Raw genomic sequence first — 27,897 nt, 5'->3', positions numbered from 1 at the left:
TCCTGGCTTCTATTCCTAGCTTGCTGTGTGACCTCGCTTAACTGCTCTGTTTCATCCTCTGGCAAATGATGCTACCTCTTGCCTCTCAAGGCTCTGTGGGAGGATCAATAAATCAGTGTTTAAGGACTTTTCATTTCTATAGCCTCTTTTATCCAAGAATCTTAGTGGTGGTACTTTTTTTTTAAGTTAGCATTTGACATGTCAGGAAAAGAACCCTTCAGAACTTGGGCTCCTTTGATTAGTAACGATAAATCTCTGATAGGGCCACGCAACCCACAAATGTCAGTGTTCAGCACTGGGATGAATGAGGGCAGAAGCTGACCCACTCTTCAACCACGTTGCTCTGTAACGTGACTTTCTCTAGCACTGTTGATGTTGTGCTGGATGCACGTGTCGGTGACGTGGAGGTAAACCTCTCCCGGATGGTACGGATTGTCCTTGTCCAATCTGCAGGCTTGTGAGTAGCCTAATTCCAGGCTGGCAGATGGGGTCAGTGCTGCTTGGGGTTTTCCTCAGATGTAGGAGGGAGGCTTTAAATAAAAGATGGAATCATTTGTAGTGAGTTGCATAATTTGAAACCAGCTCCTTGCAAACACTGACTGGTTCTGGGCTGAGTGAGAGACACTTTCTGTCCAAAAAAGGTTTATTAAAAATCCCAAGTGGTACAAAATAGGGTCTTAAAAATCAAGCTGTAGTAGTGTTACTGAGACTTGGTATGTGATTTTTTTTTTTTTTTTTTTTGGGTAGCAAACTTCCTGAAGTGACTACCAGTGATTTTGGGTGCCTACCATGAGACACCTTAAAGAGGCCGGATTTTTCTGAAGATGGGTGTTCAGCATTTTGACAATTGGATCCTTCTAAGGTGTTTCGTGTTGGGCAGGGCACCCAGTATCACTAGTGACTCTTGAAAACTTTCGCTCCTGTGTGATGACCTAATTTAGTCTTCAAGGAATGCAGGCAAGACAGGACTGGCTCGGGCTAGCTCCCTGAAGACCTCAACTCCCCTATCCTCAGTCCCCAGCTCTGCCAGTCCATCTGGGTCTTTAACAGCATGGTTGACACCGAAGCAGAATCTGCATATTTGTGATCTGGGCAGAAAACTGGTGGTAGATGTCTACTTAGGAGTAGCTGACAGCTCACGTGTGATGAGTACCTGTTCTGAGTCATGTACTTCTAAAGAGCACCAGCATGTGCATGTGGGGGTTGATGAAATCCCTCCAAGCAGGTGGTCTACAAGGGAGAAAGGAGATTTTAGAGCCAAGAATCAAGCCACAATTTGCCCATATATCTTCCCTTAGCATCACTATTTTCTACAAATAATGACATGCCAGTATCTTGCTTCTGTAGGGGCGGCAGCAATGAGAACTCTTGTAACTGACACTTGGAAAGCAGACTCAGCCGGAACCCATCAGCCGTCACTCTGTAACATGTCGTCTTTTCCTATTTTAGGAGTGAACCCTTTTATTGTTAAGCTAGTGAAGCATGCACAACAGCTTCTTCTATAGCAAAGGATGCAGATCGAGCAACCCTGGAGGAGAAAATTCAGAGTCTCTTCCCCAGCACAGCACTGGCTGTGTTGCTTTTCTCTTACAGTAGCTACTGCGTATATTTCTGCCACCCAATTGCTAAATGTCTGTAAGTGGTTACTGGAAACACTAAAGAAATGAGAAAACAAATGCCATGAACACAGTAGCTAATTCTCCCTTGTAGTTTCCACACTGCCTTCCTTTTCTACACACCTCCCTGCGCTCTGTAGTTCAAGTTAGTTACAGCCCGGAGCACAACAAATAATGATCACATACAGACGCGCTCGGCAATTGAATGAAGAAGCTCATTTGCACGGGGCCGTTAATTCCCTGTATGTTCTAATCTCTGAGACCATCTGTGTCCCTGCCTAGGTTGGGGAGATGATAGAACTCTCGGGATTTATTCCAGGAGGTGAACATGAAGAGAACTGCCTGCAGATCCCTTCCCTGGGTCAGAGGAGGACAGCCTCATTAGCTTTGGAAATAGCTGCTCACATTTTAGTCAGGCAGGCAGCTATGTAGCTAGGAAGTGCCACCGGGATCTAGGATGTGGGTTTTCAGAGCGCCAGTATACTGAAAATAAGAGGGAGAAACATACAGGCCCTTGTTAGTACCTTCCACCCAAGCATCTCCAAGGGCTTTGCTGGCCAATGACCGAAAGCTCATGACCCCCTCGGGAGGTAGGTAAGAATTGGTATTCCCTGCTTATAAATGGGGACACCGAGGTGAAATGACGTGTCTAGGATTGAAGAGCAAGTGTGTGGCAGAGCCAGGATTAGAACCCAGGGGGCCTGTCTCCCAGTCCTTTGCTCTGTCTGCTAGAAGCACTGCTTCCCTGACTTCTAATATGCCGTGATTTTATTGGAGAGAAAGAACAGATGGTCTTGGCTTAAAGGAAGCGGCGAGGGGCGGACGGGGACTTAAAACAACTGGATGTGTGAGACCAGCCCTTCAACAGTGAAGCGTCAGTCCTTGATCGTGCTGCCTCTGCCAGGGAGCAGAGGGCTCGGATTGCTTTGGTCACAATTGAGTGCCTCTGGGTAGCTGACACTTGGAGTGATGACAGACCCAGAGAAGGCCATGCCCAGAGAGGAGGTGCAAATCCTGGAGGAGGAGGACTCCTTTATTCACAAACCAGAGAAACACTCTAAATACACGGGGCCTAGTGCAGTACAGGCAAGGCTGCTGCTGTTTGGGGAACTGTGCCTGGATTTTCCCCATTACATCTGTTCAATTGATCTAATCTGTAGACATGTGCTTTGCAGTGGTCACATGCCCAAATACTCCGCTGCATCAGATTGCTGTACAAACAGCCTGTCAGTCTGTAAAGCACCAGGGTTGTGTGGGGTCTAGGCCTTTCCCAGGGCTGAGTGCAGTTGCTCTCTCCCTTCTTTCCTTTGCTTTTGGGAATTTAGTTTCCCTTCCTCAATAGCTGATGAAATGAGGACTTGCTGGCAAGGGGTCTGAGCTGGGGTCAGTAGATGGAGACAGAGCCTGGCGTGGGAGTCTCTTGAGCTCTTGGCCCTTCAGCTAGTAGATGCAGGGGGAGCAGCATCTGATAGGGCAAGAAGAGATGTCACCTGCGTCTTCTAAGCAAAGTTTTGCTCCCTCTCCAGCTCCCCCTGTACCCATGGGGTAAAGGTCCCTAGGGCAGAAATTCTGACTTGTCAGCTCTCTCCTCTCCCCTCCCCTAGTGCCCTGTAGTGGGGTGGAGTCAGGGTGATTCTAAGAGAGAGAAAGGGGAATGTGGGCTTGGATGGGAGTGATGGGGAAGGGTTAAAAGTAAGTGTGTGCGGGGGGAGGCAGCCCCCTGATGCCTGGTTTCCAATTTCCAAGTGTGGGTTTTTGTTGTGGTGAGAGAGAGAGAGAGAGAAGGTGCTTTAAATTCTAGATACAAAGCGGGCCCCTGCATTGCCTACGCCAGTGGTCGGCAGCCTTTCAGAAGTGGTGTGCCGAGTCTTCATTTATTCACTCTAATTTAAGGTTTCGCGTGCCAGTAATACATTAACGTTTTTAGAAGGTCTCTTTCTAGAAGTCTATAATATATAACTCAACTATTGTATGTAAAGTAAACAAGGTTTTTAAAGTGTTTAAGAAGCTTCATTTCAAATTAAATTAAAATGCAGAACCTGGGCAGTGTGAGTGCCACTGAAAATCAGCTCGCGTGCCGTCTTTGGCTCACGTGCCGTCTTTGGCCTACGCCCTGGATTTTATAATGAGGCTGTGATGTCCATACCGGGGAGGGACGCTAGGTGGATGGAGGCAGCTTGTATCACAGGTCCTCTTAGCTAACCTGAGGTGCCTCTTAGCCTGAGGACATCTGAGTGTCTCTCTCTTCTCACTCTCCCCCCTCTCCCATGTGTTCAGCTCACTGCCTCTGTCCTGCTTCACCTGGAGGGTGGAAACCAGGCATCAGGGGGCTGCCTCCCCCCGCACACACTTACTTTTAACCCTTCCCCATCACTCCCATCCAAGCCCACATTCCCCTTTCTCTCTCTTAGAATCAGAGTTTTAGGATCTGTATCTGAGATCTTGTCTACACGGCAATTTTCTGCACAGCAAGCGAGGGTGTGAATCTACAGCACGCTAGCTTGCTGCATGGCAGTGTCTCCTGTGGACACTGCTACTCGGTGTAAGTCCTGGAGTTTGGCTTGGCATGCTTTGCTTGGACGTAGTGGTACATCTGGTGCTCTGTCGATTCACGCCCTGTCCTGCAGGGCAGTGGTTTGCCATGTAGATGAGCCCTTAGGAGCAACTGAGATTCTGAACTCTTTGAGGCAGGGACTGCCTCTCTGTTACCTATGTGTGTAGCACATAGCGGAATGGAGCCGGCACCTCTGTGTGCTACCACAATACAAATAATGGTCATGGGTTTTTCGGAAGAGGGTTGACGACCAGTCTGAGATGTGTACAGTGAAAAACGGAAGGTTGGTTTGTACCTGCCCGTTTTTATTTCTGCACTGTGATGCCTGTACCAAGTAACTCTGTAAAGTCCTGCCTTTTCATGTACAGGTTCTTGCAAAAGCAGGTCAAGGTTCCACAGCTTATTAGAGCAGCTATGAACAGCATCCAGGTTACAGATTGCCGTAGTGGACTTCCCATGCAGAACAGATAGACGCCTAGCTACTAATCTCACAGCTGGTACTGGAGGGCTGAGGCCACTATGCTAAGGCTCCCCCCAAAATTGTACAGCCCCAAAGGGAATATTTTTTACGCTGTGATTAAAATACTTTCTAATCCTGGTCACCATAGTAATGAGTAGCTTTGCAGACCCGCTCTAAGCAGCCTTACTCAGTGGTTAGCTTCCTAATATCGCTTAGGAATTGAAACCATGCACGGGCTCTTTTAAGTTAGGTTTAAAAGTGACCTGCAAAGGTATGGAAAAAAATGAATGTGTCCTTTTGGGCTTCTTGATGATGGATAACAAAGAACTGGAATTCTTCTCTTTATTTTATTTTCAGAGGTCTCTTCCTGGTTGTTTACTGCCTTTGGAATATTGGGCCATATCCTAAACTGGCGTAAATCAGTATGTTCCTGCCATTTACACTGGGTTAGAGTCTGGCCCATCAATTCTTGTCTTCCCTTATTTATGCTGGCAGAGCCAGAGAACTAGAGGAGAAGCTTTCTCAGCCCTCAGCTGAAGGAGGTTTAATTTTTTACAAGGAGAGCTCTTCTCCCAAGTGTTTGCCAGGCTCTTGAATTCAGTAGATGTTAATAAAAAAAAAAAAAAAAAGTAGTGTGTTAACAGTCTGATTGAAAATGCCTCCTCCTCTTGAGTGTGCAGGTTTCACTCTTGGTACTTGCAAGGATCTCCCACTAATTCTCCAGTGGTCTATAGTCTTTATTTAAAAAAAAAAAAAAGCTAGACAGGATCTAAATTTCTAATGTACAAAACCAAAGCAGGATAAGAATGGCCATAACTGGTTCAGATCAATGGTCCATCTAGCCCAGTGTCCTGTCTCTGACCATGGCCAGTGCCAGAGGCTTCAAAGGGAATGAACAGAACAGGGCAATTATTGAGTGATCCATCCAATCCCAATTTCTGCCAGTCAGGCTTATGGACACCCAGAGCATGGGATTGCGTCCCTAGCGATCTTGGCTAGTAGCCATTGATGGACCTATCCTCCATGAATGTATCCAATTCTGTTTTGAATCCAGTTATACTTTTGGCCTTCATAACATCCCTTGGCAAGGAGTTCCACAGGTTGACTGTGTTGTGTGAAGTAATACTGCCTTATGTTTGTTTTAAAGCTACTGCCTATTAATTTCATTGGGTGGCTCCTGGTTCTAGCGTTATGTGAAAGGGTAAATAACACTTCCCTATTCACTTTCTCCATACGATTCAGGATTTTATAGACCTCTATCGTATCCCCCTTTTGTTGTCTTTTCTAAGATGAACCATCCCAATCCTTTTAATCTCTCTCCTCATATGGAAGCTGTTCCATACCCTAGTCATTTTTGTTGCCCTTCGCTATACTTTTTCCAATTCTAATATATCTCTTTTGAGATGGTGTGACCAGAACTGCATTCAGTACTCAAGGTGTGGGCATACCATGGATTTATATAGTGACATTATGATATCTTCTGTCCTATTATCTATCCCTTTCCTAACGGTTCCTAACGTTCTGTTTAGCTTTTTTGACAGCCGCTGCACATTGAGTGGATGTTTTCAAAGAACTATCCACAATGACTCCAAGATCTTTCTTGATTGGTAACAGCTAATTTGACCCCACCATTTTGTATATACAGTTGAGATTGTTTTCTTATGTGCATTACTTTGCATTTATCAACATTGAATTTCATCTGCCATTTTGTTGCCCAGTCACCCAATTTTGTGAGATCCGTCTGTAACATTTTGCAGTCAGGTTTGGACTTTTAACCGTATGTCCCTGTTGTGTGGTGACTGATTAGATTCGATAAATCAAAGGTAGGCAGTGGGAAATTAAGCCCTTGCACCTGATCACCTCTTAAACCTGGGCAAAGTTGGTGTCACTTGCCACCATCTTGATTAAGGTGGGTTTTTGCGCTTGTGGTGCCAGGTGTAACTGAAGTAAAGAATCGGGCCCCTCGTGTCATAATGTCCCAAAGTGGTGTGTGAACACTGCCACAAAATCTCCACAATATGTAGGTGGAACGTGACACAACCAGCTTCTAGGGCTATGTCTACACTGGGAGCTTTCGTTGGCACAGCTGTGGTAGTCAGGACAGGGTGTGAAGAGGTGTGATCCCTGACTAATATAGCTGTGCTGGCAAAAGCCCCAAGTACAGATGCTGCTTACCCTGGCAGATACAGCGTGTCTTGCTTTGGGGGTGTGGTTGTGGCTGGAATAAAAGATGTCAGTAAAAGCACAGTTCTGCTGGTATAATCCGCATCCACACTCCGAGTGCTTTGCCAGTATAGTATAGTGTAGCTCTGTAGTGCAGCCATGGCCTTATAGAACAAAATAAAAGGCAAGTGGTGCCAGGGCATGTTAAAACAATAGTTAAAGATGCCTCTGTTGGCTTGATTGTCCAGAGAAATGTGCATAGACTCTGGTGGCCTAAATGACCCATTGTGGCTGTATCAGTATTTATATAGTCCAAATGGTGTACTGAGCACTACGCAGCCTGCGTCCCTGCTCTGAAGAGCATACAGACGAAGGATGGAGGAAGGGGAGCAGTAGCAGGTAGTGACAGTGCATTGTGCCTTATAGCGCAACAGTGGTTGCTTTTTAATCCCTTTGTATTTGGCTAATGTTTCTGCGTGGAGAGGATTAGGATGTAGAGGTTTTATGGAAGTAGTGTTAATTTATGAAAAAGTAAATGTGGTGTGTGTGTTTTTTTTTTTTTTTTTAAAGCCCACTAGGGGGCTCAGTCAAAACCCATTTGGATCTGGGATGGAGACTCACTCAGTCCCCCGACCCCCATGCCTGATGGAGTTTGCCTTTACATAACTGATCTTTTTCAGGCTTATCCAGACCCAGCACGAAGAGAAGTGAAGTATGCCCCAATTGTCAGTCTCCAAATTCAGTCTCAACATTTCTCTAGCTCACTCAGGTTCTTGCTGGTTCAGTCTTTTTTGTTTTCATATGTGCGACCTGAAATCTGCGCTCTGTGCATGGGTGCGAGGTTATCATCCGAGATGCTCTGTGAATCATATTAGCGGTGATAAAACACAGCACTCTGCATCCCCATATGCAGGATTATTTGCATTCATTAACACAGGTATCTTTTTTCTACATCTTTGCACACTAACCAGAAATAGTCCAATATCAACCTCTGGTTCAGCCATCTGTTCCACTCCTGGAAAAGTCAAGTGAACACTCTGGGAGAGTGTATGTAAAAACATATAGGTATGAGCACTTGGCTATGTGGTTTAAGGGATTTTTGTGGGTGTGGTTGTTTTTTTTAAAAGCTGGAACTCCTTATTAACTGATGTCTTTTCTCTCCCTCCCTTCACTTTCATGTCCTGTCCTCCAATGGATTATGGCACCTCACCTGCGGGCTTCCTCCGGTTGGCTTATCTCTGGGTGAGTACATGCTTCGTTAGACTGCTAGTGAGCGGAAATAAATGGTCCATATGCCTCTTTTAAAAACTGATCTCTTTCAGTTGAAAGGAAACTGGGTTGGCTCTCCTGGCTTATTATCCTTTGGTGCATTGTTCGTTATGCAATTGCAGGCTTTGCATATGGAGTCTGTGTGATGGTGATGAAATAGGAGGTGAAGTGAAATGTGTGTTTAGGGTTTTGGATAATGAGAATGAGTTTATGTTGCTATTTCTGGATATCTTTTTATTAAAGCGTCTTTATCAGTAGGCTGTTCTTGCCGGCTAGGATTGCTTTGTATTCTTGCCATGGAAATAAAACATGTTCTGCTTATAATTCACTTGTTAGTAAGAATTGTTTTGCACTGGGAAAAGAGAATCACTTTCTCCCCATGCCCCTCCTTCTGGAAACTCCCCCTGAAAATGTTGGTGGTAGATGGGTGCTGCAATTATGTAGGAGATCTCCCTGCAAGGGACCAGTAGGGTTGGAGGGGAAGCCACCCCAGGATCCTCCGTCTCAGATCTGCAGACAGGTGAGCAGCACTTCACTATAAAAGTAACAAATGAGCATGCAAACCACAGGCAGAGAGGGAGGAAGGGAGTAGTGCCAGTACAGTGCCTTCTAGTCTCTGCTTCTTATTGAATAGTTGAGCAGAGCCTTGCGCTAATTTTGTACTGTCTGTACCATAAACAATTTTTATGGGCCTCTCTAACCTCCTGCCAGTCTGACTCCACTGGCTTCAGCAGTTACATGTGAAATCCGACCCTGCTGTCCTCAAAAATTCCTGTAGAGCACAGTCTGGAACTGCTAGTGTTACTTATGAAAGCCCCTTGTAATGAGCCTCTCTTTTTTTTGGCATAGTTGTCTTTCTGTGCACCTGGGTGCCTTACAGAGGTGACAATGTAGGACTGTAGATTTTGGTGCTTAAGTGATGTTTTATCTGACTATTTTAAATTCTATTCTTCTGAAGTGTTAAACAAGATTCACCACTAGTAATGGTTGCTCTCTTCTACAAGGAAGTGGGATGTAGGACAGCAGAAATCCAGAGCCAAACGGCTGCATGTATCTGGGTGCTTGCTGATGCAGAAATACCAGTCACTGAAGAAGCATTTGAGGAGAATGCAAAGGGAACATGAAAGCAGATTGGGTTTAATAACCAGGCAAGTGATGTTACAGGCTCTCTTTCAAAATGACACTCATGGTCAAGAGGGTTTGTGACCTTTAGGTAAGGTGTAATCGGCATCTCCTAGTAAATAAAATGTAAGCACGAAACACTGGATTCCTTGGGGAAGCAGTGAAAGCAAAATGCTACATCAAGGATATTTTTGTTAGGATTATTGGAATTGCGGGGAGCGGAGCACCTCTGAAAGTCAGGGCTACAGCCCACTGATTAGTAGCTCCAAACTTGTTTTGGTCAGAGTTTCTGTCTGTCTCTCTCTCTCACGCACACACACATTCACGCACACAACCCTAGTACATTCACAACAGAGTCAACCCTCTTAGTGTGTGAGGTACAACTGCAGGAAAAAGTCCTTTGCTATTGTGTTTGCTGGAGGGGGAACTGGCATGTGCAGCAGAATAAGGCTGTTCACTTACATAATATTCAGTGACATGCATGCTTCTACTGAAGGTAGCAGGCAAACTTCCTGTACAGCATACGTTAGGAGTCCAGTTACTTAGAGTCAGCCTGAATACCTAAGAAAAGAGGCCCTCTCTTTGTATTTTGGTTGCAGCACTTAAAAATCTGCTGGGATGCTTTTGCTTCTGGGACTTGCTCATGTGACTGACCTCCATATTTGTGACTTTCTTCTATTGACATCCTCAGTAGACCTTGGGTGTAGCTGCCTCCAGGGCCAGAGGGAGGGAAGTTCTTATCTGTTTTATTAGTGGGTTAATTTTGTGTGTCAGGTGTGGGAGGAGTTTGGGGGATTGTGGGTTTTATATATATATAGTGACAAAGTTCCTCCTCTATCTTGGTGGGTCCTGCGCTTATTGGCGGATTTTCTTGCCTCAGAGATTCACCATGTGGGTTGGGGAACAGCCCAGAGACCTTCCCCTCTGGAAGAACCCACTATCCAGGTCAATTGGGAGGTTTGGGGGGAACCCAGGACCACCCTCTACTCTGGGTTCCAGCCCAGGGCCCTGTGGACTGCAGCTGTCTATAGTGCCTCCTGTAATAGCTGCATGACAGCTACAACTCCCTGGGCTACTTCCCCATGGCCTCCTCCAAACACCTTCCCTATTCTCACCACAGGACCTTCCTCCTGGTGTCTGATAACGCTTGTGCTCCTCAGTTCTCCAGCAGCACACCCTCTCACTCTCAGCTCCTTGCGCCTCTTGCTCCCAGCTCCTCACACACCCACCACAAACTGAAGTGAGCTCCTTTTAAAACCCAGGTGCCCTGATTAGCCTGCCTTAATTGATTCTAGCAGCTTCTTCTTAATTGGCTCCAGGTGTCCTAATTAGCCAGCCTGCCTTAACTGGTTCTAGCAGGTTCCTGATTACTCTAGTGCAGCCCCTTCTCTGGTCACTCAGGGAACAGAAAACTACTCATCCAGTGACCAGTATATTTGCCCTCTACCAGACTCCTGTACCCCACTGGTCTGGGTCTGTCACAATATATATATATATATATTTGGCTTTCAGCTGTACTTTTGCTACCCGTTTTGGGTAGCTGGTGGATTATTTTATAGCTATATTGTATCCTAGCAACACTAGTATATACAGTGTGCCAACAGGCCCAGGCAGCATATTAGATACAACACAGAAAGGCATGAGAGAACATGGCATTTTAAAAGAAGTGTCTAGAAAACGGAGGGGCTGATTCTGATCTTGCTTACACTGTTGCACACTTGTGGATATAAATGTAAACCTTGTGTTGGCCTTCTGCACTGAAGGGAATTTCACTTGAAAAGAATTTAGAGTCTGAACAAGGCCACTGGTCCATCGTCCTTTACAGGAATGTGTATTGGTCACTTCCGCTCGCTAGCATGGCGAGCTACTTGGTGATATTTACAAGTCCCATACGGTACAGCGTGTAGTAATTTGCACGTTAATGTTTGCCACAGATTTCTCAAAAGGGTGCTGCATGGAAACAAGCTACTTAGCAGGCTTTGCTGGTAATAGACGTTATTTCACTGAATGCTGTGGCTCTTAATCTTGGCCAAGCAAGAAGCTTAGAAGGCTAAATGGTATCTCGTTAATGATGGGAAAGAGAAAAACGTATGTGGGATAGTTTCACTGGAATAGGGACAGTACTGACTTCGCCCAGTAGGGAAATCGGACAGCTCCTGTTATCTTTCCATCTATAAACCTTGCTTCTTTATATCTTAGCACTAGATGTAAAAAGAATAGGAAAGGCAGTAAACTAATCTCCACTTTATAGCTGCTAAGGAGGAAGGGAGGGCGATGTAGGGAGTGGTCTCTAATTCCATGCTTCCGGTGAAACCGTTTCTAAGGTCTCCGAGAGAGCGAGCGCTTCGTTGTTATTTGTATTGCCATTGAAAGCCCTAATCATGGAGTAGATCCTCATTACGCTAGGTGCTGTACAAACAGACTAAACAGATGGTTCCTGCCCCAGGGATCTTACAAAGTATAAGAGACAACAGATGGACACAAACAGATGAGCGAGTACCAGGGAACAATGAGATGGAATTGGCCCCCATGATGCCTAGTGGTCCCTGCACCCTAGCACCCTAATGGTTGACCCCCCTTCTTTAGGCATCCCAGCAAAGGAGAGTTTTGAGGAGAGCTATGAAGGACGATGAGGAGATAGCTTTGCAGATGTGTATAGTGAGTGCCTCCCAAGCATGAGAGGAAGCATGAGGGTGGTGGTTTGAAGATGTAATAAGCAGGTGATGGAGGCTGGCAACGGGCTGATCGGAGGCGGCGCCAACAGCTCGGTACTGAATAGGAGATTGGGGATTGGTTGGATGGAACGTTGGGTTCCTAAGGTCATGTAGAAATGGGGGTGGGGGGCGTAAGTTGAGACTCCTGAGGAGGAAGATGAGGAAGTGGCAACACTGAAGGATTGAATTCCGCTTCCCAGGCTCACCCAGTTAATGGCACACAGGGCCCAGAAAACACAGCATTCAATTGAGCGGTGTGTGTACGCCTGTGTGTGTGTGTCACTACTTGCTGGCCTGTCAGGGTATCTCAAGAACCTCCTCCAAAAATGTCTTCCCTATATGAGCATAGTCTTACAGTGTATTGAGGACTGTGTTGGAATTGCAAGCCATCACTTTAGCGTGTGCATGGGGAAGAAGGTCCTGGTCCTGGTCTTGGTACTGGTCCTGGTCCTGCTTGCAGGCTAGGGGGCTGTGTAGCAAAGCATGTGATCAGAGTTTGCCTGGAAAGAGCCATTTTGAAGCGGGTGGGGAAAGTTGGGCCTCTCTGCTTTAGGCTGTCATTCCACCCTCCCCCCTGTAGTTCTTGTGTGTTGAAGTTCTGGAGTTTATATTGCAACCTTCCAGCAAGAGTATTTTATGTTTTTATCGAACATCTATGTTTGTATGCTGTGAACATTGCAAGTCCCCACTCCAGAAAATGCAATGTTGCCAGACTTTTCTCTGCCTACTCCAAGCTTTTCCCACCTCACTGATGTTTCTCACTTCCCAGCAGCTGCTACATGCTTATAATTATCCTGTGATAGTGGGATTCTGTGGTCTGCTGTAAATTTAGATGAACTCCATTGAAATCAGTGTTCCGTAGTTATACTAGGGTGACTGAGAGCAGAACTTGGCTTAAACTAGAGCTGGCCAGAAACTTCCTTTTTGGGGGTGGGGGTGGGAATTCCAAAACTTAAAAAAATAAATAAATAAATAAACTTTGAAATTCCCTGTGAAATGGGAATACCTTAACTGCAGATAGAACTTGTGGCTCCATCCAGGCAGTACAAGGAGTGGAGATTCACATCCAAAACTTCTCTGAAGAATACAAGAACAGAAGGTGCTACCATCATATGTATAAACACATACCACTGGGTTATCCTTCAGTAATCATTATCTCAGGTTATTTAGTTTGTTTGTTTAAATTCCACAATGACAAACTAGTGCAGTGTTTTTCTCAAACTTGTAAAACGTGTTTTTGCTGTTTTTCTCATCTCTGACCCAGCCAAGTGTGTTTAGTTTTTCTTTTAAGGTCTACATATCTTACATCATCTTCTGCCTCTTAAAGACTTTGGTAAACTGGGGGGAAAAAAATTAAGTGTTGTCACAGTGGTTCACAATCTTTCCAGTCTGCTGTACCCCTTTCAGGAGTCTGATCTGTCTTGCATACCTCCAAGTCACTAAAAAGTGACTTGCTTACAAAATCAGACATAAAAATACAAAAGTCACAGCACGCTCTTACTGAAAAATGTCTGTCTTTTTCATTTTTACCATATAATTATAAAATGAATCGGAATTTAAATATTGTACTTACATTTCAATGTATAGTATATAGAGCTGTAGAAACAAGTCATTGTATGAAAGTTTAGTTTGTACTGACTTCGCTAGTGCTTTTTTATGTAGCCTTTTCTAAACTAGGCCAATATCTGGAGGAGTTGATGTACCCCCTGGAAGACCTCTGAGTACCCCCAGGGGTACATGTGCCCTTAGTTGAGAACCACTTGATTTAAGACATCATGGCTGGCATTTGAGTTAGAATCCATTTAAACAACTGGGCAGCTCACCTCTTAGCACTATTGTTTCAGGCTCTCTGCAAACTTAGGCAGAGACTACTTCACTGATTACACTCACCATATCTTGAAAGTTGTTTTTTATTGACATAACAGCTAGAGACTTCTTTATTTTATTTTTGGTAGGGAAACACTGCCTTAGAAGTCTGTGTAACAATTCCTGAGACATTTTATAAGGGTAGCAATTCTACCAGGTAGATGTAAGTAATGTTTAGCTTCTCTCCAGAATAAGCTCATTTTTATTGAGGGATAAATTAATACAGCAGCCACAGTGATTGCTTGTAATACAGTTCTTCTGTCTCTGTTTTATTACTGGTCCCCCTAGGTGGCACTAAAAGTTATTTTCAGGTTTATTTCAACAAATCTTGCACAGTTGAGCTTTGACCTCTAGCTTGAGATACATTTGTAATTTCAGCAAAACTGTCTGCTTGTGTTTATGGTTGGAACTTCCTGTTGTTGCAATAACATCAAGGTTCTTAGCAGAATTCCTCTGCAATCTATTAAAAAGAGACATGAAAATTGGACACCTAAGTGCAAAAGGCATAGTTTGAAAATAGAGAAACACCGATAAACTTTGAATGAAAATCTAAGCTAGGTTTCTGAGAAATCAGATGCAGTAAAGGATCAGAGGGGTAGCCGTGTTAGTCTGGATCTGTAAAAAGCGACAGAGTCCTGTGGCACCTTATAGACTAACAGATGTATTGGGGCATAAGCTTTCATGGGTGAATACCCATTTCGCAGATGCAGTAAAGCTGTTACCTGACCAAGATAAGGGCCCATTGTGCTAGCTAATTTACTGATATAATTTCTTTGAGAAGTGCGACTATTTCTAAAATTTACGGACTTATGCTGGTTATCGTGTGGTGTTATTTTGTCAACATTTGGTGCCCTGTGACTGTTGGCCTTACAATGGTATTCGCAGCATTAAGCATCATCATTAGCACTACAGATGCCATGATAAATTGTATACTTTGTTTTAGTGGCGGCCATTTGTGAATTTTAATGCTTTCAAGCTGTATTGTAAGAGGGGAAAATTTTGTTTTGCTCTTAAGAGGGTAGATAAGCTGTTTATAGACAGTTTAACTCTTTGATAGTTTGGCCCTGTAATCCATGAAAGGTCAGTGTTTTAATGGGTCATCTCGTGAAATGATATATCAGGCCAGGAGACGTGCTTTCGTGCAAAGCAAGTTTTTCAAAACTTACTTTTTGGAGGTTTGTTAATATTACTGAGTGCTTGTTCTTGTCTAGTTTTTGTTGCTCTAGCCCTTTCTTATTCTTTTCTCCTTGATTGCTTACCTAGCCTGTCTCCTATCATGTGCTTAGCCAACTGATGAAATGAACAGTGATTTCATGCAAAATGAGAAGCGTATAATACTGACTTGACTTACTCAAAAGCTAAGTTCATAAATAGGGACTTAATTGATCAAATGTAATTACTCAGATGTATATGAATAAAAGAAAATGTACGCTGAATATCAGGGTACGCTGAATATCAGGGTACGCTGAATACAGCAAGATCCACTAGGCTGTGGAAAAATTTCCCCAGGGAAGTGGTGGTAACCTTCCTATCTCCCCTCCCCTCCCCCTGCCCGGCATTTAAAACTAATTTGAATTCCCAAACAAATTACCACTTAAATGGAATTAAGATGTCTGTGACGCTAAAAAGAGATGAGCCATTTTTATTTATTCTGTTTATTTATAAAGTTGCACCTGTAATCTTTTAAAAAAAGAACTCTGCTCTTTTGTCCTTACCCTGTGCTGGTGGAGAACCCGACTAGGTGCCAATGGAAGGAAGTGAAAGGGAACAGCTGATCGTTTATTGCAGGGAAGGCATGATTATTCTTGAATATTAAATATTTTGTATTGGTGCCAAGGAGCCTTACCATGCTGGGTGCTGTGTAAAACCATAAGATGACACAGTCCCTGTGTGGAAGAGCTTACTACTGAATTTTAGACAAGATCTGTGATCTCAGGGTGCTTCAGAGCTGAAAATTTGACCCATTTCGTGGGGGGAGGGAAGAAAAATCCATCAAGTGAGCCAGATGTACACCATGAGCCAAATAACTGACACCTCTTCACTCTGTGACTTGGGTCCTACTATCAGAGAGACTTGATATTGCCAACCCCAAGCATTCAAAAATTATGAATCAGGTCCCAAATAATCATGATCTTAATATGCATTTTGCTGTTTGAACTGCCAGTTCATGGTTTTCAAACTTTTCTTCACAGCCGTGAGGGCTAGAAACTTAATTTTTAAAAGGAAAAGTAGTAACGTGACTCCAGGAGCTGGAGTTTTAAAAAATAAACAACCCACCAACTATTTTGAGATTTGTGATTTTAAATGGTAAGACTTGACAACACTGGCATTCTCTCCTCTGTATTACTGCATCTCTGGAAATGAAAGTGACGCTCTTGCTAGCAGTCCCCAGATTTGAATGTCTGGAGGTGACAGGCTTTCAGTGGTGGTCCTGTAAAAATTCACTTCCTTCCATTGATTCAACAGACCTGATTTTTGCAAACTTTCAGGGCATCGTACAAAGCTTTTCTACATCCCTCAAGCAAAAGCCGTAATAAATACTTCAAATACAAAACATACTATTTTTTTATTGTTTACATCCAGACAACATTGTGGTGGGTGCATGTTTGAAAACTGAAAAGTATATAAAATACCAGGTCAGGTTAAGCCTGTGTTGAATCTCTACAGGCATCAGAGTGTTTGTGTAGGGCTTGTCTACGTTTACAGTGTCGCTGTAGTGCAGGAGGGGACTCTGGGTTTGAGGGGGGGGGCTCAGGGCTGGGGCAGAGGACTGGGACGCGGCGCAGCCGGGGTGCTAAGGCAGACTTCTCGTCTGTCCTGGCACTGTGGAATGCGCTGCACCTTGAAAGCGGTCAGCAGCAGGTCCGGCTCCTAGGCGGAGGCGTGCAAGTGACTCCATGTGGCTCTCGCCCGCAGGCACCGCCCCCCCCCCCCCCCCCCCCCCCCAGGTCCCATCGGCTGATTCCTGGCCACTGGGAATGCAGAGCTGGTGCTTGGTGCAGAGGCAGCGTGCAGAGCCCCATGACCCCCCCCCCCCCCCCCCGCCTAGGAGCTGGACCTGCTGCTGGCCGCTTCTGGGGCGCAGCGCGTTGTCGGAACAGGTAGGAACTAGCCTATCTTAGCTGGGCAGCACCGCTGACGGGACTTTTAATGGCCCGGTCAGTGGTGCTGACCAGAGTTGCCGTGACCCAGTGCCTTCCTTCTGCCACCCAGTACTGGGTCGCGACCCACAGTTTGAAAACCACTAGTATAGACTAAGCCTTAGTTCTCATAGGTGCAAAGCTGAAATTAACCCTTTGACTTTTCGGAAAATACTCCAATGACTCTGTGAGGACACTAGAATAAGCCAAATCTGGAGTCTGGTGGCACCTTAAAGACTAACAGATTTATTTGGGCATAAGCTTTCGTGAGTAAAAACCTCACTTCTTCGGATGCATCCGAAGAAGTGAGGTTTTTACTCACGAAAGCTTATGCCCAAATAAATCTGTTAGTCTTTAAGGTGCCACCAGACTCCTTGTTGTTTTTGTAGATACAGACTAACACGGCTACCCCCTGATACTTGACACCAAATCTGGAGTTTCTGGGCCAAACTTCCTTTTGAGAGATTCTATTAAAAAAAGGAACACGTTACAAAAATGCATTATCAGGATTTGTTAAAATCTGATCATGCTTAGATAGTTGAAATGATACAAAATGGGGGAGAGTGGACGGGAAGGAGAGTCTTCCATGGTCAAAGACCACCCCCTGACAACTTCCAGACACATGGTATGGCTTTGGCAAAAGTTGATGCAGTGTGCCAAAATTGGGATTATAATGGTGAGTTATTTTTTAACATTTTCTATAGGGTGGTTGTTGTGGCACTGTAATAAAATACCGAGGAGTGAATACACTGTAGAGACGACTTATCCTAGAGACTAGTAATGAGCTGGACTGATGATCTAATAAATCTCTTCCACTTCATTTCTTAGCTCAGAACGTGACAGGCTTTTAAAAGCCGTCATCCCAAAAGGTTGCTCTTCTGTCACACCAAAGCACTGTCTGCATAAGCTTTCAAAAGCTATGGAAGTATTTTCCACATATTTGTAACTTTACCTCTATGGCAGATTATTAAAGACTTTGTTAATAGTAATTTTCTCCCACACAATGATTGTTAATTTGTACGCTTCTCAATGGAGGGGAAAATATACCGGGAATCTGGATCTTAAATGACTTGCTGAGAAGGGAGAGAGGTCATGTACTCTATTTATTGACAGAAATATATCAGAATTAGACCAAAGTGGATTTGTCCTACTATGCAGTGCCAAGTTGAAATGAGATTTCCTTTACACCTCTTCATAGCCTTCTGATACCAGTTGAATCAACGTTTGTGATTATACCAGTGAATGTGAACTGTAGAGCCAGGGCTGGAAAGCCAGAGGTTGACGAGACAAAACCACTGACTTCCCCCCCTCGATTGTTTGCTTGCACCACTTAATGTTGCTGCTGCTGGTTTGACCTAATTCGTGCACCAGTGTAGAAAAGACAAGTTGACATTTTCAATTACTTCTAGCCAGTTCACAATAAATACTTACTGTGTGGCTGTTTTTCTTTCTTTTAAACTTTAGTTACCATTCAGCTTCGGGTCACTTAATTTTGTTCTTTCTTATAGTGTGTGTCAATTTTGATCTCCTCCCCCCTCCCCAGATTCTCTTGTTTTTCACATTAAAAATCCCTAAGTGTTGCGCACACACACACCAATAATTCCTTTTTAGATGGTACGCTCCTTGTTTAGATCAACTCTTCAGGGCAGGGTGAGTTTTATTCAGAGCAGAGTGCATTGTTGATGATTGTTAAATTTTTAACATAAAGCTAACGGGCATTGAAATAAGAGGACCCTCGGTCTCTGCATGCTTGAATGTGGGAATCCTACTATATTGTATACTCTGTGGTGTCTTAGCAGAACGTAGGGATTTATTTTCTAAGATTTTTATATATGAGCTCTTATTTGTCTAGGGCAAGAGTTCTCTTCCATCGTAATGTACATTCCAAAAGGGCTTCTAAATCCACTATTAAATGCACCATATTTAAACTGCTAGGATGGCGTGTTTTTGAAAACAGCACTGTGGGTTACTTGCCCTCCCTCTGTTCACTCTCTTTTACCTCTTCCCCTCGCCCCCTTCTCTGCAAGACCCTATTGATCTTCACCAATCAAGGCTGCAAGAGTCCTGAGTTTGCTGCTGGCCTGGAACTACCTTGTGGTTTTCAGTAAAATAGTCTGCAGCCTTAGCCGCACATATACATGCTAAAAAGGAATATGATTTCTATGCTTATAACCCTTGTTAAAATAACAGCATTCAGCCACTGAGGTTTCATGATTCATTAATATGACTGAGTTTCTAATTGGGTTGTATAATGTGATTTCTAACTTGCATAAAAAAATTGCAACGAATAGGGAAGTTCTTTAAATATTTGCAGTCCTGTCTTGGCATGGATCAAACTGTTTATAGCTAAGAATTTAAGACATTTCCATGACTTCCTATGGGATTTCAGAGGTCAGTCTGGGGATGTGTAGGAAGGAAAAGGTTAGAACATGAGCCAAAACCTAAAGTGAAAGTTAAAAAATGAGGCAGATTTGAGCTTATACCAAAGTAATTTTTAGTCAATTTGCCTAATTTTTTTTTAACTTGGCTGGGAACTAATATTGGGTAGTGTTGTGTTAAATGCTCATGTAAGGTTTTTAACGTTATGTGTGGTAATATGCCTGTCTCATTAAACTGTATGATGTAACAGGTAACTTTTTAAAATCAAAATTCTATCTAATGCTAGTACTGTTATGAAAGAACCAGTTTAAACAGTATTCCCCAATCTGGGTTAATATACAGCACAGATCAATACATTATATAGAGAGTCTTTGGTATAAACTGTCTCCTAACACACTGTAGAGTTGCATATCAGTTTTAATGTTTTGGATGCGCTGCCCCTCCCCCAAGTTTGAAATATGTGTAACTACTGTTAGTACACCTCTACCCCGATATAACGTGACCCGATATAACACACATTCGGATATAACGCAGTAACGCAGTGTTCTGGGGGGGGAGCGGGGGACGGGGCTGCGCACTCTGGTGGATCAAAGCAAGTTCGATATAACGCGGTTTTGCCTATAACGTGGTAAGATGATTTTTTTGGCTCCCGAGGACAGCGTTATATCGAGGTAGAGGTGTATATCTTTTTCAGATGGGGTGACCAGAACTGTGCACAGCATTCAAGATGTGGGGGTACCATGGATTTATATTGTGACAGAAAATCTGTCTTATTTTCTATCCCTTTCCTAGAGATTTCTAATATTGCTATCTTTTTTGACTTCTGCTGCTCATTGAGTAGATGTTTTTGGAGAACTATCCATGATGACTCCAAGATTGTTCTTGAGTGGTAACAGCCAATTAAAACCCCATCATTTTGTATGTATAGGTGGAATTATGTTTTCTAGTGTGCAATACTTTGCATTTATCAACAATGAATTTAATCTGCCATTTTATTGCCCAGTGTTGTGAGATAGACTTTGAAAGCTTAAAGGTATTTTGGACTTCTGTGCAAGTAGTGTTGCTAACCCCAAGTATTCAAAAATCATGAGTCAGGACCCAAAAATTATGATTGGTTTAAAAAAATAGATTTTTAAACCAAACTGGGGTTCTTATTTGAGATCTGTTTTTGAGCTTTTAATACTCACATTTCCAAGTACTTCAATGTAAGCATGAAGGCTAGAAACTGATTTAATGAAACTGAGATTCGCACATCATCGTGAGAGTTTTGGAGATGGGGCTTGATGAAAAAGACAAAATATCATGAGATTTATGATTACAATTGAAAAAGATGGTAACATTGATAAGGAAAAGCTAGGAAATATTTTTATGTCTCTCAACAGCGTGAACCTGTAATGGAAGCTGGTTGCAAGCTTTATAGAGAGGGCCTTGCCATAGTAAGTAATCCTAGCAGGATGGGTGTTTTTCAGTGGGAGGTGAATCCTTTATGAGGAAATAGATTGTTTGGAAAGTATCAGGTACTAGTTGAAAACCAAAAATTTGAAATTCGCCCTTGCTAGGATGCTGTTGAAATAAACTTCAGTGCGGAGTGGTGGAGGTGCAATGCTTATTGACCCCAAACCACGAAGCACCTCAGTACTGTATATTAATAGGGTGTGACGGAGTTGATCTTAATGCAAACCGAAAACTGATCCATAGTTTAAATCTCTTCCCATTTTGCTCCAAAAGGCTTTTGTTGCCATGAGGTCTGTTGCGGATTATGTAAATATGTGAGACAAAGCAGTTGCTTTCTCTTTGTTGGTACGTTTACATGCGAGGAAATCCATCTCGATGAGGACTTGCTGGAGCTGACATGATAAACAATGTAAAATTGTATAGTATATCTATCTTCTACTGACAAATTCAAAGAGGGAAGATTTAATAATTCCACAGTTAGTACAATAGAAAACACTGTATACCCTACAAGTCTCCAGACCATGTCACGGAAACTTTCGCATCCTAGTACAGAAATTCTTTTCAAAAGAGAAGCCAACACAATTATCTCTTTTTGAAGACAAGAACCCAAATTTACCTCACTTAAAAGTCTGCTTGTTTCACAAGTACTCACTCCCCTTCCGCCCCAGGTTTTAATTGAGTTAGTAGAGATATATTAAAAGCAAAGTTTTTAATGACTGGGGACACTGTAACTGTTCCATTTCTTACTTAATGGCCTTTGTTTTATATCTTTACAAAAGTTTTGTTTTGTACATAGATTGTTATGGGAGAATAGCTCCATGCTTCTGAACTACACTACATTTTTCTGTTTTTACAGAGAAAGTTGTATCTAAAATCTAGGACGCTGTAGAAAAAGTTTGTGCTGATTTAAGACATCCATCAGAAGGGTTTCTAAATTTGTGTATTTCTTTTCTGTATTGTTTCCAATTTATTTGTAACATTCTAAAGCTGTTCTTCTGCTTACTCCTCCCCTACCTTATAAACACTTCACTGCTCTATTCTCTTAGCTGTAGCAGTGGGAGTAATCATGTCATTTCAACCTCCTCTTAAAGGACAGTGTTTGTTGTGGGTTAGAGCAGAGATTTAAAGAAGCTGGGATTAGATGATGTATCTGGTTGAAGTACTCAAAAGGCATCCATTCCTATAGCAGTGGCAGTCTATATAATGTATATAATATGGTCTAATAGCTCACTTCAGGAAGTTCTCCTTTTGTGAGACCTCAGCTATTAATATGCATAGACAGGAGAACATTTTTCATAAAGGGCTTTACCCTGTGGGGACTTCATCTGTGACTTTTTCAGTGACATGAAACAGTCTGTTGTCAGTAACTTGCATGTCATGCAGCGCCATGCCACAGAGCCCAAGAGAGGAAAAGACTGTTTCTGACTATTCCTAGACATGGATTTGCATCCAACTGGTTCTGTCACCTAATGGAGGCTTACCTACAAACAAACTGAAATAATCAGTTATAGTTACCAGCTTGCACTGAAATAACTACTAGTATTGAGTGTTTTTGTTTTTTTGTTTGTTTTTAATTTAATTTAAGCCTGGTCTAAACATAAATGTTTGACTGGTATAACTATGTTGGTTAAGGATATGATTTCCCCTCCCACCCTTACCCCAATCCAACATCCATTTGTAAGCTTTATTCTTTACCAGTCTAACTGCATCCAGAGATGAAGCATTGTTATACTAGTACAACTGCGTCCACACTACAAGGGTTGTACCACTAGCCGTTACACTAAACTAGTATAGTTAAAGCAGTACAACTTTCCACTGTAGATAAGTCTACCCTAGAAGCACTTTAACGCTATTCCTTTACTAGTACTGCCAAAGCTCTGCTTTACAATTCTAATGGTATACGACCCCCCCCCCACAATCAAGCGATACGAGTAAAAGGGCAGTTTTGCTTGTATAACCGTCTCTACTACAGGCTTCTGCTGGCATAGCTACGTAAGGCAGGGATGAGAAGAGGTGTGATTCCTGACGGACGTAGCTGTGCTGCCACTAATCTGTAACATATACAATGCCTAAGTGTTGTCCGTTCCAGTTTGTGTGGAGGCAAGTCCAAAGAATTCCTTGTTCTATCCAAGGACTATCCTTCAAGGATTGGTTCCTCGGGGTGCGTGGGTAGAGTTCCCGGGGAACTACATGGCTGTGGGTCTTCTCCCCCTAGTCTACGGAACAAAGATTGATGTGAAGTCAGGATTTGATTAAAAAGGCACAGGCGCAAGGTTAGGAAGGCTCAGAAGCAATGACCGATCTCTGTTGAATTCAAGTGTACGGGGTCAGGCCCTGAATGTACGTGTGTGTGTGTGTGTGGGGGGGGGCACAATTGGAAATGGCCCCTCTCCTGTCACAAGTACGGACCTGGGCCGGATGTTCGGGATCAGGTTCCATATCCTGCAATCTTTCCCTTTAATGCCTATAGGTACCTGGCCCACACTGCTTTGGCAGCTTCTCCGCCGTCCCATGCGCCCTGGGCTGAGTACCTGAGAGGAGAGCAGGGGTGTAATATAGGTGCTTTTTTGGTTCATTATCAGGCCCAGGGAAGGGCCTGAGCAGAAGCAGGAGCTGGCTGGGGGGGAGGAGGGGGGTTTTCCTACTTCGCCGCCTTCTCCCCATTTTTCAGTAGGGAAAGAGTCCTGTTCCCTGTTACAGCAGCCTCCCCCTCCCCCTTGAGTGGGGCACAGCAGACTCGCTCGGAGCGGGGCCCAGGGACCCCCCCTTCCCCCCCATCCCCCCCATAGCTCGGAGCGGGGCCCAGGGACCCCCCCACATAGCTCGGAGGGGGGCACAGCAGCCTCCCTCTGTCCCGTGGGGGGCGGGGGGGGAGCGCGCCCCGCTGCCTGCCTGCGCGCTCCCGCGGCTCCCCTCGGAGCGCCCCGCTCTCCTCGCGTGCGCGACGCGCGGCCGCCCCTCCCCCTCCTCCGGGAGCCGCGGGTTCCCAGCAGCCAATGGCGGAGCCGGCGGCGGCCCCGCCTTCCCGGCCCGGCCAATAGAAACTTACTACTATGTTATTGGGGGGAGGGGGCGCGGGGTCTGGGGCCGCTGGCGCCGGTGGGTGAGGAGACAGCGGCGGGCCTGGAGCCGGCGGGATTTCCCCCCTGTCCCGCCCCGCTGCGTGAGGAGAGAGCGGCCGGGCCGGGTACGGGGCGGGGGGTCACACGGGCAGCCGGCGGCGGCGGGGGGTAGTGTGGCGGGGGGGGAGTGGGTACACGGGAAATGGGCGGGGGGGGCAGTGCGGGGGGGCTTGGGGTGTCTGCATGGCCATCGGGGGTGCAGGGGTCTGCCCAGGGAGGGGGGTTAGGGCAGGGCGTGGGGGGGTCTCGGGGCGGGGGCACTGGGGGGGCAGGTGAGCGGGGGGGCACGGAGCTGGCAGTGGGGTGGCTGGGAAGGCGGGGGCGCCTTCCATGGCAGGGTCTGGGGGGTGACCAGGCAGGACGCGTGAACAGTCAGGACGGGGGTGGGGGTGGGGTGTGTGTGTGTGTGTGTGGGGGGGGGGGGTAATAGGCTTGTATATAAGAAAAAGCCTCAAATATCGGGACTGTCCCTAGAAAACCGGGGCGCCTGGTCCCCCTGCAGGGTCTGTTCGTGTCTTTGCCTTGCCCGGGTCCGAGCTCTGCCCATCGCAAGGTGCGCGGCCTGGAGAAGTGGGGGGGGGAAGATTGGTGGCTCCAGAGGAGACCGGAATTGTCTGAGCGCAGACATGGTGGGATGCGAGATGTTAAGGGAGGAGGAGGAGGAGGAGGTGGTGATGGTCAAGATCATGTGCTGTGTGTGTGTCCATTTAATGTCAGCCCCGTCCTTTATGGAGGAGAGGCTTTCCTGCGTGGGCAGAGGGATGGATGCGCGGAATCAGTAGGTGTTTCCTATTTCTAACCTCAGTGAGTCTATTGTGTGGGAGGGAGGTGGGTTGGGAGATTCAGGAGGAGGATGGTGGGAATGAAGCTATGGCGGTGGAAAGGTTTGAAAAATCTCAAAACACAATCTGTCAATTGTTTGAGCTCTGAGAGGAAGAGATTTCAAAAACAATGCAGGCCTGGTAGATGAGCTGAATTGAAGGTTGTGAGGGTGGAGCAGGTACTGTTGTTACTGAAGCTGTTTTGCATGAACCATGCCTGCAAAGAAAATTTGCCTCTGCTTTAAAAAAAAAAAAAAAAAAAAAGGGGGGGGGGAAGCTTACACATGGGATTAATTTTTTAATGCTTTAGTGATCAAAGGGTTAAAACAATCTCCCTGTGTTCCATCCTGCCTTTAGTCATGGATTTGATTGGTCTGAAATATTTCTTGATTTGCTTCTGTTCATGTTAAAGGGACACTGTGCAATTAAGAGGGTTTTTTAAAAGTGAATTCTAGCATTTAAAACTAAAACAATTTCAAAAGGACATAATCCATTTAAAAAACACACATCTGCCTGAAAATTATCTCAACAGTTGTTTCAAGCAGCATTGGAATAGAAGAAAAGAAACACTTCTGGGTTCCCCCCCCCCCTTCAGTTTGTGCATTTGATGGCACTATGTTTAGTCAGTTTCACTTGTGTGATCACTTTCCTTATAGTTTGGATAAAGCAACTACCTGTTATTTTCTAATTTTTAAAAATGTCTCATTGTACGATTACAGAAATTCCCAGAAGCACTCAGGATCAGGAGTATGTATAGTCTCAGCAATTGCTTTTAACGTTTTTTTAATTGACTAGATTTCAAGTAAATTATGTTCCTTTTAAATCTTAATTTATTTTGCACTAGTTTGCCAATTTTATGGTAGCTGAAGAAAAGCCAAATAAAACTCTAATTTTTAAATGTTAGCACAGAAAGTAACAAATATTTGTAGAATTTCATACTGCCACTCACTTTATTAAAATAATGTCTCCATGCATATGATATTCAGCTAAGTGTATTTAATTAAAAATAAGCGAATAGGTTTATAAATCACTCAAACATCTTGTTTCTGAAACATTTCTGTTCATAACAGATTTCTTCTAAGCCCTATGGGGCATGGACTGCCACGGTGTTTGTACAGTGCAGAGTGGGGCTCTGACCTGGTTGAAAACTTTTTAGATGCTTCTATGATGTAAAGATAACATGCATATCTTATAAACAATTACTGCACTTCTATCTTGATGAATATTCGAGTCCTTAGTCTGGAAATGCCACCAAAATACAATGTCATGTGATTTAGCAAAGAGCACAAGATGGAGAGAATGCTTTTTCTAGAAAGGATGGCTTTTTAGAAACCTAATTTTATGGAGTCTCAGTGATATGCACTTTATTTTGACTTCACTGGGAGCTTTGTCAGTTGTGCCAGCTTTCTGAGTTTTCTTTAATGATATTATCCTAAACTAATAAGAAAATTCCAGCTGCTAAGTTTGTTGGACTTGGGTGCTGTCTCTGAACTGGGAAAACCATTAGTGGACTGAAGGAACATATGACTGCTTGAATCCATTATTTTATTTCATAAATGGACTATGCCAGCCTATAATTTCTCTGGTTGGGAAATTTAAGATGTAATAGATGCTCAAAAAGCACTGAGGTCTTCTCACAGGTTTCTACTGTTGTGGCATGCCTTCAATAAGAAAGAAGGCTTGAGTTCTTTAGTGTCTCATGACTACATATCTGTCAAGGCACATTTCATAAACTTCAGATAAACATCTCTTGCTACAGTTAGATGTGGATACATCACTCTTTGTTCTCTCTGGTCCCCTAATTTTCAAAAGTGCCTGGCGACTTACACTCATAAATCCAATTTTCAAAGGTAATGTAAACTCCTAAGTCACTGGAGTGCTTTTGAAAATTTTACCCCTAGTCTACATCTAATATATATAATTACTGCAGCTATTGTGCATTATGATCGCATTTGTATGAGTTGATGTAATATTTTCAGTTGACTGTGTTTGACTATGCAAGGCTGAAGAACCCATCTGTTATGTCATGCCTTATTCTTTTAGTTATTGCCTTATTGAGTAAATTCAAAGTTATAGGAGATGTGTACCTCAGATTTTATGCCACTTCCATGGTAAGCAACCACACTTAAAATACAGTCATTAGTGATCAAAGAATCGCTGTACCGTAAGAGGCTTCAAACCATAGGACATTTCAGTGCTCTAGATGCTTTGATATAACAGGCAGATTCTCATATGAAATGAGATTCTGTACTTGTGCACACAAGTGTCAATGATCTTTAGAAGCTAAATGCTGTACTGATATTTTAGATCACAAGTGAGTCCTGAAATAGAGTTGTCCTTCAGGAAACTATATTTATTTGTAAACCAAGAAATCCAAACAGGGAAAACGTAATTCCTTATGATTCCTTGCAATATGCTAAACATGCTAGCAGTGTGTCAGGGTAGTGTCTGTTTAGAAGATTGTTATCAAGCAGGGCTTTTGTCTGATCCATATTCAAATGCAGGATAATGGATTGACACCCTCTGCATTAAATGGATTTGCTTTGAAGAGACAAATTTGTTTTATACCTTTGTTTTCCACAAAGGAGTTTGCTCTGTTAACCTTTTACTAGGATGTTGTTTACATCTTTGTTGGAAAGAATCCCAGAAGTTGGAGTCCCAAGAGAAAGAACATACCAGAAATGATCCTTCTTGGAACATGATCATGCAAAAAACTGAGCTTTTAAAATGGTGGCAAGACCATTGATTCACCTTGACTAGCAAAATCTAGTCAGAGCTTTGGAGGACAGGGGGGTGTGATTCTATTTTTGCTGTTCATCTGTGTGTGCTGATATGCCCTTGAAATTTGCTGTTAGGCTGGGCAAAAGTTCTCAAAACCTATCTTAACTAAAAGAATAATAAACCTATATGTGTACACTGGGTTAGGTTAGTGTTTGGATGTGCTCTACTGGGAATTGACTAATGCTTGCTGAAATTGTTTTTCAAATTCATGGTGAAGAGCTATGATAAGAAACCTAAGTATCAGGGGGTAGCTGTGTTAGTCTGTATCTACAAAAACGACAAGGAGTCTGGTGGCACCTTAAAGGCAAACAGATTTATTTGGGCATAAGCTTTCGTGGGTAAAAACCTCACTTCTTCAGATGCAGAGAGTGAAAGTTACCGATGCAGGCATTATATACTGACACATGGAGAGCAGGGAGTGTCAACACTGGTTCT

At 43.9% G+C, this 27,897-nt stretch overlaps 1 protein-coding gene across 2 annotated transcripts in view; it reads left to right on the top strand.

Annotated features, from left to right (window-relative positions):
* The window catches only part of EPB41 (erythrocyte membrane protein band 4.1), a 167,732-nt gene that overhangs the window by 11,043 nt on the left and 128,792 nt on the right, over nt 1-27,897 (top strand). Inside the window, exon 1 of one of the 2 annotated variants that reach the window (XM_054011723.1) lies at nt 23,834-23,925. The exons of the other annotated variant lie outside the window; for it this stretch is intronic. The gene's annotated coding sequence lies outside the window, so the exon portion shown is untranslated. Of the gene's footprint in view, nt 1-23,833; nt 23,926-27,897 lie in introns of those variants that run through there. 2 annotated transcript variants of the gene reach the window in all.

This window comes from Malaclemys terrapin, chromosome 22 (genome assembly GCF_027887155.1).
Source record: "Malaclemys terrapin pileata isolate rMalTer1 chromosome 22, rMalTer1.hap1, whole genome shotgun sequence".
Classification (NCBI taxonomy): domain Eukaryota; kingdom Metazoa; phylum Chordata; order Testudines; family Emydidae; genus Malaclemys; species Malaclemys terrapin.
Note: the sequence above shows the minus strand (reverse complement) of the source record. Positions and strands in the feature narration are given on the sequence as shown.